We start from the raw sequence: 21,600 nt of genomic DNA on the forward strand, positions 1-21,600 counted from the left end.
TCATTTGTAACAGCATGGATGAACCTAGGGGGTATTATACAAGTCAGAATATACCATATGATTTTGTTTCTATTTGGACTCAAAAAACAAAACAGATGACCTAACAAAGCTGTGACAGATTGCAAATATAGACAACAAACTGGTGTTTGCCAGAGAGGAAGGTTATTGGGGAATGGACAAAATGAGTGAGGGGGAATGGGAGATACAGGCTTCCAGTTATGGAATAAATAAGTCATAAGAATAAAAGGTGCAGCATAGGGAATATAGTCAATAGTATTGTAATAGCATGTGTGGTGGTAGATGGTAGCTACACTTCAGATGAGCATAGCATAATGTATGGATTTGTGTCTCAACTCTACTACAAAACAAAAACAAAAAACAAAAAACTGAAGATCCTAGATATAGAGAACAGACTGGTGGTTGTCTGAGGTGAGGAGTAGGCAAAAATGGGTAAAGGAAATCAAGAGATTTTGTTTTAAAAGATTTTATTTATTTCTTATTCATCAGACAGAGAGAGAGAGAGAGAGAGAGAGAAGGGCAGAGACCTAGGCAGAGGAAGAAGCAGGCTCTCTGAGGGCAGTTTGATGTGGGATTTGATCCCAGGACCCTGGGATCATGACCTGAGCCAAAGTCAGACACTCAACCATTGAGCCACTCAAGTGACCCCATATTTCCAGTTTCATGATAAGTTATGGGGATGTAATGTACAACAGGGTGACTATTGTTAATAATGTATTGCATATTTGAAAGTAGGAGAGTAGATCTTGAAAATTCTCATCACAAGAAAAAAATTATAACTATGTATGTTGATGGACGTTAACCGGACTTAATTGAGGTTACCATTTTGTAATATGTACAAATATCCAATCACCCTATAATTAATATAATGTTATGCCAATTATATTTCAATGAAAAAAGCATGAGTATGAAGCCAGCCTGGAAATATAAGAAGGATTTTCAGGCTCAGCATTCAAGCCAGGGACTACTTCTAAAAGTTCAAACCAATCAGGGTTCACAAACAGAAGTAACTGAAGGTTGTACAGGCCAATATTGCACAGACCCAGGGAGGCCCAAGTTGGGAGGGAAGACTTAAGCAGAAACAATCCAACAACACAGGCATGACCGCACATTTGTGCTCAGTCTAAAAACTACTGGGAGCAGATGACTAGAAACAGCAATTTGCACTTTTGTGGGTTGGTGTCTCCAAAACAGAAAATGGCTTATTCTTTTGCACTGTTTTAGTCCCTTTTCTGAATCTTTGTTAAAGGGAGTACAAGTGTGACAAAGGGATATAAGGAACGCAATACTTCCAGGAGAGGCAGAGCTTTGCAGGGAACTGCTGTTTGCCCCAGGAGGTGAATTTGTCACTGAACTTCTTCCTCCTTAGCTTCCTATTATTGACAACTATCTTGAATCTCTCTTTTATACCTTCACCTGATTTTTCCTTGTCTGTATCTCTGGTGACAAAGACAGTGATAATTATTTAAATAATATGACTACTTGTCAAAGGCATTTAGCCATATTATTTTTCCCCTTTAATGAGGTAGGAGTGATATTGGGGAAGTTTTACATTTAGTTGGCATAAATGTTCTTGGAAAATTAAAATAAATGCAAAAGATGACATTTTACAAGATTGCTTTTCATTCTTAACATAATGAACAATCCAGTCACTGTTGAATAGCCCAATCTATTTTATTTCTTTGAACAAATTCCATTGTAAGAGCCAACATCATCTATGTGCTTCCAAAGCAGAAAGTAATTATCATCACAATTAACTTTTACAGAGATACACATTTTCCTTATGGCATTGCTTCTCATCTTCACCTTCCTCCCCAATTTGTATTCATATCTTCAAAGTGGCTGTATAAAATAGATTACCCCTTTAGCATTTACGTATATAGCTTTGTTGAGGAATTCTGTAAGGACATTAAAATATAGAGAACTGTTGCCTGAGTCACCAAAGTTACATTTTAGCCAATATGTAGGGTCAAGGCATATTGTTAAGGTCTCTAGAGAGTCTGGAGGAACTCCAGAAATAGAGAATATTATCTTACACAGATGTAAAGATATTCAAAAGAATTTCTCTTTGGATATTTATGGTAAATATGAGGACTTTAAAACTGCTTTTATGACCTCTATTAGTGCCTGATTCTTCATAGTCTTGAGAGAACCAAGTGCTTTTAACTGTAATTGAAGATGCCTTAGAATAGGAAACAATGGGACACTGGAGAGAATGGATCTCTTTCCTTCACTATAAAGCGGTGCAGACAGGGATGTCTAATCAGAGATATCACTGGCCCTCTCAGATACTCCAGGATGATGGATATCTGAAGGGGTAATGTTAATCACATCACTCCCATGGTCAAACCATCCAGAATCCACTGTAGCTCCCAATAGATGGCACAGAGGGACCAGATAGAAAAGGTCCAGAGAAGGTCTTACATATGCATATGGCTACATGACCATCATTTTTATGACTAGTTACTTGGTTGAGTAAATTCATGTGGGTGATAGTGAGGAGCTTTCTTGGAATTTGGAAAACAGAAATAAGGATGGTCTCTAAGAATTAAGTTATAACATCCACCTAAAATGATAAGAGAGATTCAAAGTCACCTTTGGCCTTCAGAATAGAGCAAAGCAAAAGATGTTAAGGATTCTAAAAAGATTTATTAGAAACAGGTATTAGCATAAAATATAGAAAAGTAAGACCATTCAGCAATCAATGTCAATAGTCCTTCCACTCAGCCCTGGGATGGAGAGAGAACACATTGATAAAAGATTCACCCTGCGTGGTTTCAGTGGGAGGTGTCTCTCTATTCTGATGAGTGATATTTCTTACTATCAGCCCTCTAAAAATATTACACTTGGAACTAATAATGCCCCTTGCCCTAATTTTATGCACACAAATCAATTTTATGATTATAATTCTATTTGGCAGGAAGTGTTTTTCTTTCAGGGAGAGAAGACCAGCTACAATACATGGCATGGATGGAAAATCTTCCCTTTCAAGGTTGGTATGATTATATCCCCAGAGCAGAAGTCCCCACTTCTACCAAAGTTAGGCAAAACCAAGGTATGACATTGATGAAATCAATGTAAATATCCGTTTGGAAGGCCTCTGAATGTCCTGCCAGGCAGCTTCTCTGATGACACCACAACTTCAGTGTGTTGATAGTAGTAGGGAACCTAATTCAAAATGAAAAGATATCCCTAGTCTACTTTTTTTGAGATCACAACTAAATAATGGGCAGCACACTGAGAAGTGTGAAAAGTACATGAAAGTCTTGGGGTATATTCAGAGAAGGCTAATCATCAAGGTGAAAATCATGTTTTATGAATGAAGGAAACCACTTAGCCCAGAGAACGGAAGGGAAGAAGCATAAGGACACAGACACTGCTCCGATGATCTCAAGAATTATCTATGGAAGAAGATAGAGACTGGATTAAAATAAGAACCAAAGGGTGCAAACTACATGGAGAGAGATTTTTTGGATCACTATAAGGATATCTTTAATATCTGAAGGAGTGGACTCAAGAGAAAATGAATTATCTGATTTTGCAGCTATTCTAATGGAAGCTGTACAATAGCAATTTGAGAGGGATATTGAAGAACAGAAGTCTGGAAGAAGGGCAGCCCTGGTGGCTCAGCGGTTTAGTGCCACCTTCCGCCCGGGGTGTGATCCTGGAGACCTGGGATCGAGTCCCATATCAGGCTCCCTGCATGGAGCCTGCTTCTCCCTCTGCCTGTGTCTCTGCCTCTCTCTCTCTCTCTCTCTGTCTCATGAATAAATAAATAAAATCTTAAAAAAAAAAAGAAATCCACTAGTTGCAAACTACTAAAAAAAGAAGTGTGGAAGAGTTACTTTTCCTGATTACTTTATTATTTTTTTATAATAAATTTATTTTTTATTGGTGTTCAATTTGCCAAAATACAGAATAATACCCAGTGCTCATCCCGTCAAGTGCCCTCCTCAGTGCCCATCACCCATTCACCCCCACCCCCCGCCTTCTTCCCCTTCCACCACCCCCAGTTCGTTTCCCAGAGTTAGGAGTCTTCATGTTCTGTCTCCCTTTCTGATATTTCCCACCCATTTCTTCTCCCTTCCCTTATATTCCCTTTCACTATTATTTATATTCCCCAAATAAATGAGAACATATAATGTTTGTCCTTCTCCGACTGACTTACTTCACTCAGCATAATACCCTCCAGTTCCATCCACTTGAAGCAAACGGTGGGTATTTGTCGTTTCTAATGGCTGAGGAATATTCCATTGTATACATAGACCACATCTTCTTTATCCATTCATCTTTCGATGGACGCCGAGGCTCCTTCCACAGTTTGGCTATTGTGGACATTGCTGCTAGAAACATCGGGGTGCAGGTGTCCCAGCGTTTCACTGCACCAGTATCTTTGCGGTAAATCCCCAACAGTGCAATTGCTGGGTCGTAGGGCAGGTCTATTTTTAACTCTTTGAGGAACCTCCACACAGTTTTCCAGAGTGGCTGCACCAGTTTACATTCCCACCAACAGTGTAAGAGGGTTCCCTTTTTTCCGCATCCTCTCCAACATTTGTGGCTTCCTGCCTTGTTAATTTTCCCCATTCTCACTGGTGTGAGGTGGTATCTCATTGTGGTTTTGATTTGTATTTCCCTGATGGCAAGTGATGCAGAGCATTTTCTCATGTGCATGTTGGCCATGTCTATGTCTTCCTCTGTGAGATTTCTCTTCATGTCTTTTGCCCATTTCATGATTGGATTGTTTGTTTCTTTGGTGTTGAGTGTAAGAAGTTCTTTATAGATCTTGGAAACTAGCCCTTTATCTGATAAGTCATTTGCAAATATCTCCTCCCATTCTGTAGGTTGTCTTTGAGTTTTGTTGACTGTATCCTTTGCTGTGCAAAAGATTCTTATCTTAATGAAGTCCCAATAGTTCATTTTTGCTTTTGTTTATTTTGCCTTCGTGGATGTATCTTGCAAGAAGTTACTGTGGCCGAGTTCAAAAGGGGTGTTGCTTGTGTTCTCCTCTAGGATTTTGATGGAATCTTGTCTCACATTTAGATCTTTCATCCATTTTGAGTTTATCTTTGTGTATGGTGAAAGAGAGTGGTCTAGTTTCATTCTTCTGCATGTGGATGTCCAATTTTCCCAGCACCATTTATTGAAGAGACTGTCTTTCTTCCAATGGACAGTCTTTCCTCCTTTATCGAATATTAGTTGACCATAAAGTTCAGGGTCCACTTCTGGGTTCTCTATTCTGTTCCATTGATCTATGTGTCTGTTTTTGTGCCAGTACCACACTGTCTTGATGACCACAGCTTTGTAGTACAACCTGAAATCTGGCATTGTGATGCCCCCAGATATGGTTTAATTTTTAAAATTCCCCTGGCTATTCGGGGTCTTTTCTGATTCCACACAAATCTTAAAATAATTTGTTCTAACTCTCTGAAGAAAGTCCATGGTATTTTGATAGGGATTGCATTAAACGTGTATATTGCCCTGGGTAGCATTGACATTTTCACAATATTAATTCTGCCAATCCATGAGCATGAATATTTTTCCATCTCTTTGTGTCTTCCTCAATTTCTTTCAGAAGTGTTCTATAGTTTTTAGGGTATAGATCCTTTACATCTTTGGTGAGGTTTATTCCTAGGTATCTTATGCTTTTGGGTGCAATTGTAAATGGGATTGACTCCTTAATTTCTCTTTCTTCAGTCTCAGTGTTAGTGTATAGAAATGCCATTGATTTCTGGGCATTGATTTTGTATCCTGCCACGCTACCGAATTGCTGTATGAGTTCTAGCAATCTTGGGGTGGAGACTTTTGGGTTTTCTATGTAGAGTATCATGTCATCGGCGAAGAGGGAGAGTTTGACTTCTTCTTTGCCAATTTGAATGCCTTTAATGTCTTTTTGTTGTCTGATTGCTGAGGCTAGGACTTCCAGTACTATGTTGAATAGCAGTGGTGAGAGTGGACATCCCTGTCTTGTTCCTGATCTTAGCGCGGCTCCAGGAGCAGCTCGGGGGGGCTCGGGGGCGGCTCCGCGGAGGGGGCTGCGGGGCGGGAGCGTGAATCCACCAGCGCAGGCTCCGGAGCACAGGGCGCCGGGACACAGCCCAGGATCCAGCCTCCCCCCGGGACAGGCAGAGGCCGGGAGGGCCCAGGACAGCGAGGACGCTCCTGCCCCAGCTGAGCAGATCAGCGGCCCCGCCCTGGAGCCTCCAGGCCCTGCAGACGGAGAGCTCCGGAGTTACTGCGGGGGCTGAATCCAGGTCTCCAGAGCTGCCCCGCCACTGGGGCTGTTCCTCCTGCGGCCTCACGGGGTAAACAACCCCCACTGAGCCCTGCACCAGGCCAGGGCACAGCAGCTCCCCCAACTGCTAACACCTGAAAATCAGCACAGCAGGCCCCTCCCCCAGAACACCAGCTAGACGGACCAGTTCCAGGGGAAGTCAAGGGACCTAAAGGATACAGAATCAGAAGATACTCCCCCGTGGTTTTTTTGTTTTTGGTTTTGGTTTTGGTTTTTTTTTTTTTTTTTTTTTTTTTTTTGCTTTTTGATTTCTGTTTCCTTCCCCCACCCTTTTTCCCCTTTCTTTCTTTTTCTTCTCTCTCTTTTTTTCTTTTTATCTTCCCTTTTTCTTTATCCTTTTTCTCTTTTCTTTCCTTCTTTCTCTCCTCTCTTTTTCTCCTTTTCCCAATACAACTTGCTTTTGGCAACTCTGCACTGAGCAAAATGACTAGAAGGAAAACCTCACCTCAAAAGAAAGAATCAGAAACAGTCTTCTCTCCCACAGAGTTATAAAATCTGGATTACAAGTCAATGTCAGAAAGCCAATTCAGAAGCACTATTATACAGCTACTGGTGGCTCTAGAAAAAAGCATAAAGGACTCAAGAGACTTCATGACTGCAGAATTTAGATCCAATCAGGCAGAAATTAAAAATCAATTGAATGAGATGCAATCCAAACTAGAAGTCCTAACGACGAGGGTTAACGAGGTGGAAGAACGAGTGAGTGACATAGAAGACAAGTTGATGGCAAAGAGGGAAACTGAGGAAAAAAGAGACAATTAAAAGACCATGAAGACAGATTAAGGGAAATAAACGACAGCCTGAGGAAGTAAAACCTATGTTTAATTGGGGTTCCTGAGGGCGCCGAAAGGGCCAGAGGGCCAGAATATGTATTTGAACAAATCATAGCTGAAAAATTCCTAATCTGGGAAGGGAAACAGGCATTCAGATCCAGGAAATAGAGAGATCCCCCCCTAAAATCAATAAAAACCGTTCAACACCTCAACATTTAATAGTGAAGCTTGCAAATTCCAAAGATAAAGAGAAGATCCTTAAAGCAACAAGAGACAAGAAATCCCTGACTTTTATGGGGGAGGAGTATTAGGGTAACAGCAGACCTCTCCACAGAGACCTGGCAGGCCAGAAAGGGCTGGCAGGATATATTCAGGGTCCTAAATGAGAAGAACATGCAACCAAGAATACTTTATCCAGCAAGGCTCTCATTCAAAATGGAAGGAGAGATAAAGAGCTTCCAAGACAGGCAGCAACTGAAAGAATATGTGACCTCCAAACCAGCTCTGCAAGAAATTTTAAGGGGGACTCTTAAAATTCCCCTTTAAGTAGAAGTTCAGTGGAACAATCCACAAAAACAAGGACCGAATAGATATCATGATGACACTAAACTCATATCTTTCAATAGTAACTCTGAACGTGAACGGGCTTAATGACCCCATCAAAAGGCGCAGGGTTTCAGACTGGATAAAAAAGCAGGACCCATCTATTTGCTGTCTACAAGAGACTCATTTTAGACAGAAGGACACCTACAGCCTGAAAATAAAAGGTTGGAGAACCATTTACCATTCGAATGGTCCTCAAAAGAAAGCAGGGGTAGCCATCCTTATATCAGATAAACTAAAATTTAACCCGAAAACTGTAGTGAGAGATGAAGAGGGACACTGTATCATGCTTAGAGGATCTATCCAACAAGAGGACTTAACAATCCTCAATATATATGCCCCGAATGTGGGAGCTGCCAAATATATCAATCAATCAATAACCAAAGTGAAGAAATACTTAGATAATAATACACTTATACTTGGTGACTTCAATCTAGCTCTCTATACTCGATAGGTCTTCTAAGCACAACATCTCCAAAGAAACGAGAGCTTTAAATGATACACTGGACCAGATGGATTTCACAGATATCTACAGAACTTTACATACAAACACAACTTAATACACATTCTTCTCAAGTGCGCATGGAACTTTCTCCAGAATAGACCACATACTGGGTCACAAATCGGGTCTGAATCGATACCAAAAGATTGGGATCGTCCCCTGCATATTCTCGGGCCTTAATGCCTTGAAATTAGCACTAAATCACAAGAAGTTTGGAAGGACCTCAAACACGTGGAGGTTAAGGACCATCCTGCTAAAAGATGAAAGGGTCAACTGGGAAATTAAGGAAGAATTAAAAAGATTCATGGAAACTAAAGAGAATGAAGATACAACCATTCAAAATCTTTGGGATGCAGCAAAGGCAGTCCTTGGGGGGGAAATACATCGCAATACAAGCATCCATTCAAAAACTTGAAAGAACTCAAATACAAAAGCTAACCTTACACATAAAGGAGCTAGAGAAAAAACAGCAAATAGATCCTACACCCAGCAGAAGAAGAGAGTTAATAAAGATTCGAGCAGAACTCAATAAAATCGAGACCAGAAGAACTGTGGAGAACAGATCAACAGAACCAGGAGTTGGTTCTTTGAAAGAATTAATAAGATAGATAAACCATTAGCCAGCCTTTTTAAAAAGAAGAGAGAGAAGACTCAAATTAGTAAAATCATGAATGAGAAAGGAGAGATCACTACCAACACCAAGGAAATACAAATGATTTTAAAAACATATTATGAACAGCTATATGCCAATAAATTAGGCAATCTAGGAGAAATGGACGCATTTCTGGAAAGCCACTAATTACCAAAACTGGAACAAGAAGAAATAGAAAACCTGAACAGGCCAATAACCAGGGAGGAAATTGAAGCAGTCATCAAAAACCTCCCAAGACACAAAAGTCCAGGGCCAGATGGCTTCCCTGGGGAATTCTATCAAATGTTTAAAGAAGAAATCATACCTATTCTCCTAAAGCTGTTTGGAAAGATAGAAAGAGATGGAGTACTTCCAAATTTGTTCTATGAGGCCAGCATCACCTTAATTCCAAAACCAGACAAAGACCCCACCAAAAAGGAGAATTACAGACCAATATCCCTGATGAACATGGATGCAAAAATTCTCAACAAGATACTGGCCAATAGGATCCAGCAGTACATTAAGAAAATTATTCACCATGACCAAGTAGGATTTATTCCCGGAACACAAGGCTGGTTCAACACTCATAAAACAATCAATGTGATTCATCATATCAGCAAGAGAAAAACCAAGAACCATATGATCCTCTCATTAGATGCAGAGAAAGCATTTGACAAAATACAGCATCCATTCCTGATCAAAACTCTTCAGAGTGTAGGGATAGAGGGAACATTCCTCAGCATCTTAAAAGCCATCTACGAAAAGCCCACAGCAAATATCATTCTCAATGGGGAAGCACTGGGAGCCTTTCCCCTAAGATGAGGAACAAGACAGGGATGTCCTGATTACTTTAAAATCTCATTATCAGGGCACCTGGGTAGCTCAGTGCTTGAGCATCTGCCTTTGGCTCAGATTGTGATCCAGGGTTCTGGAATCCAGTCCCACATCAGGCTCCTTGCAAGGAGACTGCTTCTCCCTCTGCCCATGTCTCTGCCTCTCTTTGTGTCTCATGAATAAATAAATTAAAAGAAAATCCTTAAAATCTCATTTTCTGGGGCACCTGGGTGACTCAGTCAGGTAAGTGTCTGCCATCAGCTCAGGTCATGATCCCAGGGCTCTGGGATCAAGCACACATTGGGGTCCCTGCCAGGTGGGAAGCCTGCTTTTCCCTCTCCCTCTGCCAACTGCTTCCCCTGATGATGATCTCTCTGTGTCAAATAAATAAATAAAATATTAAAAAAATAAAATAAGACCTCATTTTCTGAAATTTTCTGCATTTAAAGATATAGTTGAAGGTCTGGATTCTAAACCACTGAAATATTTATATAGTATGGTATGTGGGAGATTAGTTTTATTTATAAGGTGACATTTTAAAACTTATTTTCACAGAATTATATTAATCGTTGGCTTTCCTTCATGACACAGTGACTAAAAATATTTTTTTAATTTTGAATAATGGAGTAAATCCAAGTAAGCCACCATCGCAACATCAAAAGCCAACATATATATATATATATATATATATATATATATATATGTATAGGAATAAATCTATAGAAAATCATGCAAAACCTCTACACTGACAACTATGCTACTGAGGCAGGTTAATGACAATCCAAATAAATGGAGGAATATGCTATGTTCATAGATTGGAATATTCAAACTAGTAAGCATGGCAGTTTTCCTCAAAATAATCTGTAGACTCATTCCAATGCCAGTATAAGTCTCAGTATCCCCAAGGTGTGTTTTGTGTGTGAGTGTGTGTGTGTGTTGACAAGTTGATTCTACAATTTTTCATGGAAACATATAAGAAAAAGAAATAGCTGCAATTTTAGAGATAGGTTAAAGATTAAAACTTTATGAGATAGTGAAACCTATTCTAAAGCTATAGTAATTAAGACAGTGTGGTTTTGTAACAAGAATAACATTCCAGAAATAGAAATAGACATTCTAGAAATAGACTTATACAGACTTGTCACTCTATTTGTGATAAAAGTGATATTACATAATAGGATTGTCTCTTCAATAAATGTTTCAATTGGAGAGCCATATGGGAAAACATCTTAACACCTGTCTCATACCACACCCTCACTCCATCAAAACAACAACAACAACAACAACAAAAAACCACTGGGCTCCAATACAAACATGATAGGTAAAACAATAGGACAAGACAGTACATCATTAGTATCCTGGAGTAAATGATACCAAATATTGGTAAAGATATGGAAAAATAAGAACTTGCATAGACTCTGGTTGAAGTGTAAATAGCCACAAGTACTTTGGAAAATGGACCCAACAATTTTACTCCTAGGTATGTATTCAACAAAAATGCAAAGGATGTATTAGAACCTTCATAGCATCACTGTAATAGCTAAAACCTGGAAATATACTATTATCCATCATAGAACTGATAAATGTATTCAAACAATGATATAACAAACATTAATGAGAAGGAACATTCCACAATTATAAGCAATAATATGTGTGAATCTTCAAATAATGTTATTTGTTATTTGTTGTCAAGTGACAACAGTTTGACGAAATATGTACTAGAGAATATTATTCAAACAATAAAAATATAGATCGTGCTTACTTATGCTATTAAAATTCAGGAGACTGATTATACTTGGTGGGGGTTGATGACTGGAAGGGGGTTTAAGAGAAACAGAGGTGACTGATTTTGTTTCTCAAACTGGGTACTAAAGGAATGTTCAACATTTGAACTGTTCATATATGATAGGCACACATTTAAGATTTTATTTATTTATTTATTGGGAGGCCTGGGTGGCTCAGCGGTTGAGCGTCTGCTTTTGGTTCAAGGCATGATCCTGGATTCCCGGGTTCGAGTCCTACTTTGGGCTCCTTGCATGGAGCCTGCTTCTCCCTCTGCTTGGGTCTCTGCCTCTCTGTGTGTCTCTCACGACAGAGAAAATGAGAGAGAGCACAGGCAGGGGGAGCAGCAGGCAGAGGGAGAGGAAGAAGCAGGTTCCACACAGAGCAGGGAGCCCAATACAGAGCTCAATACCAGGACTCTGGGATCATGATCTGAGCTGAAGGCAGACGCTTAACTGATTGAGCCACCCACCCACCCAGCTGCACATTTCTATATGTTTATAATAATCCAATAGTTCAAAAAACAAAAACACTATTTTAAATAATAGTAACTAATTATTTTTGTTGGGGTATAAGCCTGCACTTGACTTCCACCTCTGTGTAAGAATAGGTCTTACTTGGTACAAGCATATTAAATTCCACATGTCAAAGTTAACAAATAGATTTTCTTATGCACACATGGATCACTTAAAAATGGATCGTACATTAGTCTGAAAGTTAGCCTCAACATATTAGAAAGTGAAGGTATCACATATCATAGTTTTTGATAGTACAATTAAAAAATATGCTTAAAAATAAAAATTAAAATAAAAAAATAAAAAAAATTGCTTATTTTTGGGGCACCTGGGTGGCTTAGTCCATTAAGCATCTGATTCTTGATTTCAGCTCAGGTCATGATCTCAGGGTTGTGAGATTGTTCTCTGCAAACAGGCTTTGTCCTGAGTGTGGAGCCTGCTTAGAATGCTTTCTCTCTCCTTCCGCCTCTCATCTCTAACCCCTAAAAAAAAAAAAAAAAAGAAAAAGGAAAAAGAAATACACTTACTTTTAAAGATAGCTAAGAAAAATCATTTAAGAGTTAAAAATTCAAAAATACATTGTTAAAAAATTCATAGTTTAAAGAAAAAAATCATAATACAAATTTAAAAACACTTAGAACTAAAGGGTAATAATAATAATAATAATAATAATAATAATACCTATGTATCAAGACATAGGTTTAAACCAAAGGGATGCTTCAATGGAAATTTATATCCCTAAATATTTTCAGAAATATATATATATGTATGCATATATATACATATATATATTTAAGATTTTACTTATTCATTCATGAGAGAGAGAGAGGCAGAGAGAGAGAGAGAGAGAGAGAGGCAGAGACACAGGCAGAGGGAGAAGCAGGCTCCATGCAGGGAGCCTGATGTGGAACTTGATCCCAGGTCTCCAGGATCAGGCCCTGGGCTGAAGACGGTGCTAAACCGCCAAACCACCCGGGCTGCCCAGAAAAATATATATTAAAGAAAGTTATTTTACAGATATATAGGTAGAAAAAGAGACAAGGATGCAAACTAATGTGTAATATCCATCTGAGCTTGAAAAACAAAATAAATCCAAAGAGATTACAAGAAATAAATACTAAAAATAGGAGTGTAAACAAATGACAAGATAAATACCATATGGATGAATAACAAATCCAAAAAAAACCTTATGAATATATATCAAAAAGGCACACTTTTGGTGGTATAGCTAGGAAAAATAAAAGATATATAATAATTTTTAAAACTAGTTGTAATAGATAAAAAGGAATTTCAAACATAAGAGGAAACCGCTAGAAACTATTTGCCAACATTTTGGTCAATTTCAGTGAAATGTACAAATTCATGGGGGAAAAGTATAAATATAAAGGTTTTTTCTTTTAGTCACTTAAATACTTTGCACCTATATTCTCCTTCTAAGTAAATACATGGCTATAACTTTTCATATTTGAAGTAGTCTTATTCCCTTTGTTAATTTGTAAAAGCACAAGTTTCTGGTGGAACTAAGTAATATCTTTCTACAGATTCATTTAAAAAAAAAAGTCCTAACCACCTATACTTGAATTTATTAAAGTAGAATGCTAATTATGTGCACTAGCTCTGTTGAAATTAACTTTTCACAGAAAAATGAAAATCTGACATAAGAAAATGTCGACAAATAGCAATGCTAATGTTATAATTTCATGATAATTTTAAGAGAAATTAAACCCTCTTAATAATAAATTGATTCTTATACTCTCTAAACCCTTTAGAGGAGTTCAATTTTCCATCTTGATTATTATAACTCTATTTTTGCTTTTAATATGTCTTCATTAAGATCTCTTTTACCTATGGCATCTTCTTTCTGCAATTTGTTTGTCTACTGTGACTGAAAAAGTAACATGGTCTTGAGGAGTAGAAATTAATTTGTGATGGTCTTGACAGACTACCTCGATCAAACATTTTTCAAGCTTTCAGATATGATTGACATATAATATTGTATAACTTTAAAGTATGCAACATGTTGATTTTATACACATAGATTATGCAATGATTACCATCATAGCATTAGCTAACACCTCCATCATGTCAATTACTATTTCTACTTTTTTTGTCACATATTTGTGATCTATGCCCTTAGCAACTTTCAAGTACATAATATAGTACTATTAACTATAATCATCATGCTGTACTTTAGATCCCCAGAACTCACTCATTTTATAACTGGAGGTTTATACCATCTGACTAACATCACACATTTTTCCCTACCTACCAGCCCCTAGTAACCCCCACTCTTACTGTTTCTATGGGTTTGGCTTTCGAGTGTGTGTGTGAGAATGTGTGTGTCAAAAAGAATATTTATTACTTATTTATAATAGCCTTTTATGCTTTTAAGCTTTCTTGCCAGATGCTTTCGGAGCAGGTGATTTCTGGGTTGGATCTTTGTGACCCTTCTGAACCTTGGGAGGCACTGCTTTCTGGTCTGCAGCTTTCAGGGCAGGAATCTTCTGGGCTGGGGTCTTCTTGCGGCAGTGGCTATCTTTTTTGCTCAAAGCTTTACAGAACCCTTAGCAGTGGGTGTTTTTTTGGTAGAAGCTTCCAGGAGAGTTGCTTTCTGTAGCTTCCTAACTTCAAGTTTGATTATTCTGTTCCTCATTTTCTTTGCCTTCAGTAACTTTATAATGATCAAAGCTGTCATCTTGGCTTTCCTTTCTCTGGCTTCAATCTTCTCGGCCCATCTTATGGCCACCTATTTTGTCCTGATACCTGCCTTCTACCAGATTTGTTAGATACACTTCTGGCTGGCACCTTGTGGGCACTTGAGGATGAGGTCAGTGAGCCACATGCATTTGAAAGGCAAAGCCTGTCTTCTTACCTGAGTGCAAGGTCCATCAACCCAAGGCGTGTTCTGATCAATAACATCTAGAGTCTTAACCAGCTTTGCCGCATGAAGGCCAAAGGAGGTGTAGGCCACCTGGCCAACCTCTACAACATGCTTGAACACCATGTTGGTGGCACTGGGCAAGAGGGATTTGGTCTTTTTGTATTCAATGTGTAAGTTACCTCACACTGTATTGGTCTTTCTCTGACATTTCACTTAGCACCATGCCCTCAAGTTTCATCATGTTGTTACAAGTGATGGGATTTCCTTTTTTGTCATGGCCGAATAACGCTCCATTGTATGTATGTGGGTGTATATACAATGGAATGCTTTAAGATTTTATTTATTTATTCATGAGAGACACACACAGAGAGAGAAGCAGAGTCACAGGCAGAGGAGAAGCAGGCTCCATGCAGGGAGCCTGACATGGGACTGGATCCCGAATCTCCAGGATCAGGCCCTGGACTGAAGGCAGGTGCTAAACCACTGAGCCCGGGCTGCCCCAATGGAATGTTTTATACATATGTGTATGTGTATTTATATAAATATACACATATACACACATACACATATTCCCCACATCTTTATCCATTCATCTGTTGATGGATACTCAGGTTATTTCCATATCTTGGCTACTGTGAATAATAACTGCAATGAACATAGGAGGACAGAGCTCTCTTTAAGAACCTGTTTTCACTTCCTTTGAATATGTATTGAGAAGTAGTTTTGCTAAAACATGGAATTTCTACCTTGGTGATTCTAATGTGCAGCCTTGGTTGAGATCTGCTGCCTTAGAGGAACAGTGTGTGCTTTGCCATGAGCTGCATGGGGCCTCCTCTGTCCATATCTACCTCACTAGTCACCAGGTGGGTGGCGACTTTAATAACCGTGAGTCACACCCAGGCTGATTAGAACTGCCTGAAGATGACCATCCGGAAGAGTATAGTTTCTCAGACATTCTCACTTGTGATGAAGTTTGGGACCTAAGCATCAGTAGCTCTGAAGGTTTTCAGTGGTTCTAATGTACCATCAAGGTGGAGAAATTCGTCTTAGAAAGGATCTGATGGGCAGGAGACTTTCTTTTGCTTCCTGACAAAAGGTTGATGGTTCTCAGAGAATCTCTGGGGCCTGAGGCAGGTGAGTCTAGGAAAGACTTCCTGAGATTTGACACTTATTCCTATGGGCATGTGGATTTAAAGGGAATAATTTCACACAATTTTAGGGCTAATTATCTTTCTAAAGATGAGGAAATGGGATATTAAGTTTTAAACCTTAGGGGAAAACCTAATTTAGGAGAAACTTTTTCTTTTAAGTTTGCTTTTATTTATTTTTAAATGATCTCTACCCCCAGTGTAGGGCTCAAACTCAGGACTCCAAGATCAAGAGTTGCACGCTCATCCCACTGAACCAGCCAGGCACCCTTAGGAGAAACTTTTATTGTGTCTTTGTAAAACATTCATCTATGAAATTTCTTGGATAAATTTTGAAATGAGAAAGGCAACAGAGTAGGCTCTTGGGAGGAAAAGTATTTGAAGTTAATGAACGTATAAAGTGATACTAGATGTTCCTGTGTGAAGGGAAGTCACAGGTCAAAAGTATGGGTGACTCTGAGGGCTGGTGGTAGCTTCTGATGTGCCAAGGAAGTGATTAAGAAGTATTTTATTTTCCAAGATAGAAATGGAGTCTTTTAGCTTTCTAAGTGACAAAAGGAAAAATAAAGACAACTAAGTATTATGAAATAAGGCTGAGAAAGGGGAGAATTTTTTTCTTAAAGATTTATTTATTTGAGAGGAAGCAAGAGTGCATGCATGTGTGCGTACATGTGTGCAAATAGAGGAAGGGGCAGGAGAGAATCCCAAGCAGAATCCATGCTGAACCTGGAGCCCCACTTGGGGCTCAGTCTTACCTGAGATCATAACCTGGGCTGAAACCAAGTCACAGGCTTAACTAACTGAGCTACCCAGGAGCCCCAAGAAACTATGGCAATTTCTACCTAAATGGTGTCATGTAAAGCTGAGACGCCAGAGGAGACGGGGCCAAGGAAACAAACACATACAGTGATTCACACCATAAGAGAAACCACCTTCCCAGGCTGAAGACAAGAGAGAGAGCGAAATAGAGAGAGAGAGAGTTCAATTGATCAAATTTCAAGAGGCACCTTTCCATAAACAAGGAGGAAACAGGATGCCTTTCCCCTTGGCCCCTGACTTTGCTCTTCAAGGGTCAGTATTACCTCATAAAGGGACATGCATTTTGCAGTGACTTAGAGCTGCTTCTATTTTCAAGGATATGAAAGGAAACTTGTAAGCTGATAGAAAATCACCAATTTTAAAGATTTTTTTTTCATTACCAACATGAAATACAACTTAATAAAATGCATACAAACAACATTTTGGAATAAAAGGGCATCTGGAAGGAATGGAGAGGACTGTTTGTAAGAGTGATTAAGGTTTCTTTTTTTATTTTTTATTATTTTTTAAATAATAAATTTATTTTTTATTGGTGTTCAATTTGCCAACATCAGAATAACACCCAGTGCTCATCCCGTCAAGTGCCCCCCTCAGTGCCCGTCACCTATTCACCCCCACCCCCCGCCCTCCTCCCCTTCCACCACCCCCAGTTCGCTTCCCAGAGTTAGGAGTCTTTATGTTCTGTCTTCCTTTCTGATTAAAGTTTCTGTGGGTATGTAATGACATCAGTGTTCCTGGGGAGAAATAGCTATCAAATGAAAAGAGGTTTGAAGAAGAGAAGTCAGGAATCATGGGTATGAGTGGGATCCAAGAGGAGTTTCTGCTGAGCCCTGGAACTAGTGCAGTTATATCTGTAGCTAATAGGGAGTCATTACCTGCTCTTTAGTAGCAAAATAAATTTTTTAGGGAGAATATCAAAGCTTTTGGAAACATGAGTCTGGAGTAGAGAGAATAGCATGTTGGGTCCATTTATGACACTCTTGGCCAAACTGAGAGGAAAGACTAATGGAGAGGCTAAGATAGGAGAGTAGGGAACAGAGGAGTGATTGTCACATTTCCTGGCAGTGAATATATCAGAGTAGAGGGGACTTAGAGGCCCCAGGGGCAGAAACTGGCCCTGATATCTAGGAACTGGCCACCATCCACAGTGGGCACTGGGCATCAAGACCCTGGTTTTTAATATAAGTACTGTGTCTTAGCATCCCTACTTGATCTGTGATCCTGGAACACATCCTATCTTCTCTCTGAGTCCTGGTATCCTCCCCTGGAAATTCAGGCAGGTGACAAATCTTACATATGATTGAGTCAGACTAATCCTGGACAGCAGCCTTTTTGATTAATTCAAGGATTGGGACTTTGATCCCATCTGCCAAGTCCCTTCTGCTGTACCTAAACTAATGTTTGGATAACTGGGAGAGCATGTGATTGGCTTCAAGTAGCACAGGAGTTCAAAGGATTCTGGGCCCCATACCCTCAACTAAATAAAAGATTGTCTCATTTTTGTAAATGCACATTCCTGACTCCTGATTTTTTTTTTTTTAACTTCACTGAGAGCTTCTGGTTAAACAGGAAGTGCCGAAACCCCAGCCTCTTTAAAGCAGTGGAACTAGCTGAGTTTTCTTCACTCTGGTATCAAAATAGATCTTTCATTAGGGATCTTTCCCATGACAATAGCAAGAGCATTCTAAGGGGTACCCCACTTATATTGCTTTTGGTGTTCAGACCAAATCTCCTTACAGAGGTTTACTAGACAGAGGCATTGCTCCAGGGGTGGAGGGAGGGCCTCCAAGCCCTTGTGGTGGTGGCCTGGTCAGATGTGCCTACACCCACGCTTGTCAGTGGCAGTTGGGTTGGATCCTCCACGTCTGTGGGGCTCAGCTGTGACCTCTGTCTGGGATTTAACACAAAAGTAGTGGTTCCTAACCAACCCTACCTCAGCTACAAGTGTTTATTTCTACCCCAGCTAATGATAACGGGGACCCTTTAGTGATCTATCTGCCAACTCAGATCTCACAAAGCTTATATTCTCCATGGGTAAGCAATATTGTCAAAGGGCCTGCATTACTAGTTATTTTAGTCATTGTTAAAAGAGTGCAAATAAGGTTGTGCATGTGTATGTGAATGATAAAGGTTGTCCATGAGAAAGATTTGTGAAATTGGGATCTGCACAACATGGAAGTAAAATAACTTTCTACAAACTTGGCTCAGGAAATGGAGAGAAACAGGTCTAAGGGACACAACAGATCTAAAATAGTTTACCTCATATACTATGTTTTCACATCATCCAAAAAGTGGGTGCTGAGGTTAAGAAGCATCAGCTCACAAAAAGCAAATTAAGGCCCAGGAACTTCAAATAATGAGACTCTGTTCACACAACCCAAGAATACTTATAGCAGAATTTCACTCTACTGATTGATTCCTTTCTCTACAAGTTTCCCCTGTGGTTAATGACCCTCTGGACACCAAAAATTTTGGGAAAATGGTGTGACACAGGAGACAGATCCCAGAAGGCCAAGCTCCTTCCCTGCCTTTTGGCCTCTCTGTGTGTATTTGGATCCCATCCAACCCCTGGCCAATAGCAGAACTTGGGATTGTCCAGTTCAATTTCTCATTTTTTATTTACTCCTTTGGTATTGGGAAGAAAAGGACTCATGAAATCCCTTGTTTCTCAAGTGGAATTGGGATCCAGGTTGAAATCTTCAGTTTAGGATCTGAGTCAGAGACAGAGGGTGGGTGACTGCAACCGGGGATGAGGTCTGCAGAGAGAAAGGCAGGTATATCAGGCACAGAGATCCCATGAGAGGCTCAGTGTAGGGCCCTCATCTAGAGCATGTTGAGGGAGGGGAGACATAGTTGGAGAATAGGAATAGATAAAAAAAAAAACAAAAAACAAAAACGGAATGATAAAGTGAGAAATGACAAATAAGAGTGTACTGGACATAAGAAAAAACTTAAGGAAAGGACAAAATAATCTTAGCAATTAAGACTAAATTTGAAGTAAAAGTAGTCCAGATTCAACTGAAAATATAATAAAGGACTTTAGGCAAGATATGAATCTACTTATGGCAACAAAAAAGAAGAAAACAAAACCTAAAAGAAATAGCTAAAAAGGTTCAGAGAGAATAGTGATTTTTAGTGAAGGGAACATCTGACATATGCATACTTGAATTCTATGCAGAAGAAAAACAAAACAATGCAACAGAATTCATATTTAAAACTATTCTCCAAGAAAACTCCATGTAAATAAAAGACTTTCAGTGACATATAAAAGGACACCTGGTGTATCTGGAAAAATTGATTTAGATTTGTCATCTCTAAGACATATTGTAGTAAAAGTATTTGATTTTAAATATAACAAATTTCCATAGAACATCAATGAAATACAAAAGTCACTTACATAGAAAAATCATTTTGACCTTATAATTTTTGACAGTAACGTACAAATAAAGAAAACACTACAATAGCTTAAAAATATCAAAGAAAGAAATAGGTGATCCAAGAATTATATTTCTAGCTAAGTGTTTTTTCAAGTATTATGGTTACAGAAATACAGATTTGAATACACCAAAACTCAGGGAACATTGTATTCAAAAAGCCTTTTTAAAATAATATACACACAAAAAAAATTGAGTGTCATACAACCAGGAGTGAATTATGAAATTTTTGGCAAAAAATTTTTGAGGGACCATTGGATATATTTAATTGTATATCTAAGAAAGCAAAAGGTAAAAGAATAGAATTGTTGCTTGCCTTGACATTAAAAAGCAATAGTACTATAAAAGGAAGAAAGGGAAGATTAAGAAGGAATTAGAATAGACTCAGCACTGGCCACAAATAATAGGTGAACTCAGTGGATAACATTATAAGCTGGTAAATCAAACAGTAGAGATCTAAGTAAGGGACAGTAGACTAAGGACATTATTTAGGATGTTATTTAAAAGGTAATCTCAGGGAGAAGACCTCAAACTTTCATAAATAATGGAAGAAACTGAAAAAGAGAAAATAAAAAGACATTCAGAAAGCGAAAGTATATATAAAACACTATACCTAGTTGAGAACAAATATCTCAACTATATCAATAAAATATCTTTAATTCATCTACTAAAGGTCAGAGCTTTTTACATTGTCTTACTAACCAAAAATCAACATAGAAAGATAAAGTTGTTCAACAAGACAAAAAATAGAGGGATGAGCAAGTATATACAGGACAAATATATAACAAAGTGAAGCTAACTAGAAACCAGAGGTTTAATCCTAATACAAGATGATGGGGAATTCAGCCCAAAAAGCATTAGATGATGAACATCTCAAAATATTACAGAGCAAAATGTAGGATGATATAAAATAACGACATGCAGCAAATAACACAGCAATTATGTAAAGTAGAAGCTGCAGGTGGTGCAAAGACAAATAAACAGAAACACATGAAAGACTTTGACCTCAAAAGAAAAAAAAAAAGAAAGACTTTGACCTCTGCAACATTATATTTAGTTCAAATTAGAACAAGCAAACAAAAATAAGTTAGGATATAGTAGATCAAAATAACTTAAAGTAGATTTTATTGATATGTGTTGGCATGTGTTTATATGCAAAACTTTACATGCTTAATATCACCTCACACCTGTCAGAAAGGCTAAAACAACAACACAAGAAACAAAACATTTGTTGGAGAGGATGTGGAAAAAAGTAACACTCATGTACTGTTAGTGGGAATGCAAACTGATGAAACCACTGGAAAACAGTATGGAGTTTCCTCAAAGAGTTAAAAAAAGTACTCTATGATTCTGCAATCATACTACTGA

General features: G+C 38.6%; 1 pseudogene; it reads right to left on the reverse strand.

Annotated features, from left to right (window-relative positions):
• Window positions 1–14,337: 14,337 nt before the first annotated feature.
• LOC140610526 (large ribosomal subunit protein eL14 pseudogene) lies at window positions 14,338–14,954 on the reverse strand (annotated as a pseudogene).
• Window positions 14,955–21,600: the final 6,646 nt, after the last annotated feature.

This window comes from Canis lupus, chromosome 2, assembly GCF_048164855.1.
Source record: "Canis lupus baileyi chromosome 2, mCanLup2.hap1, whole genome shotgun sequence".
NCBI classification, from domain to species: domain Eukaryota; kingdom Metazoa; phylum Chordata; class Mammalia; order Carnivora; family Canidae; genus Canis; species Canis lupus.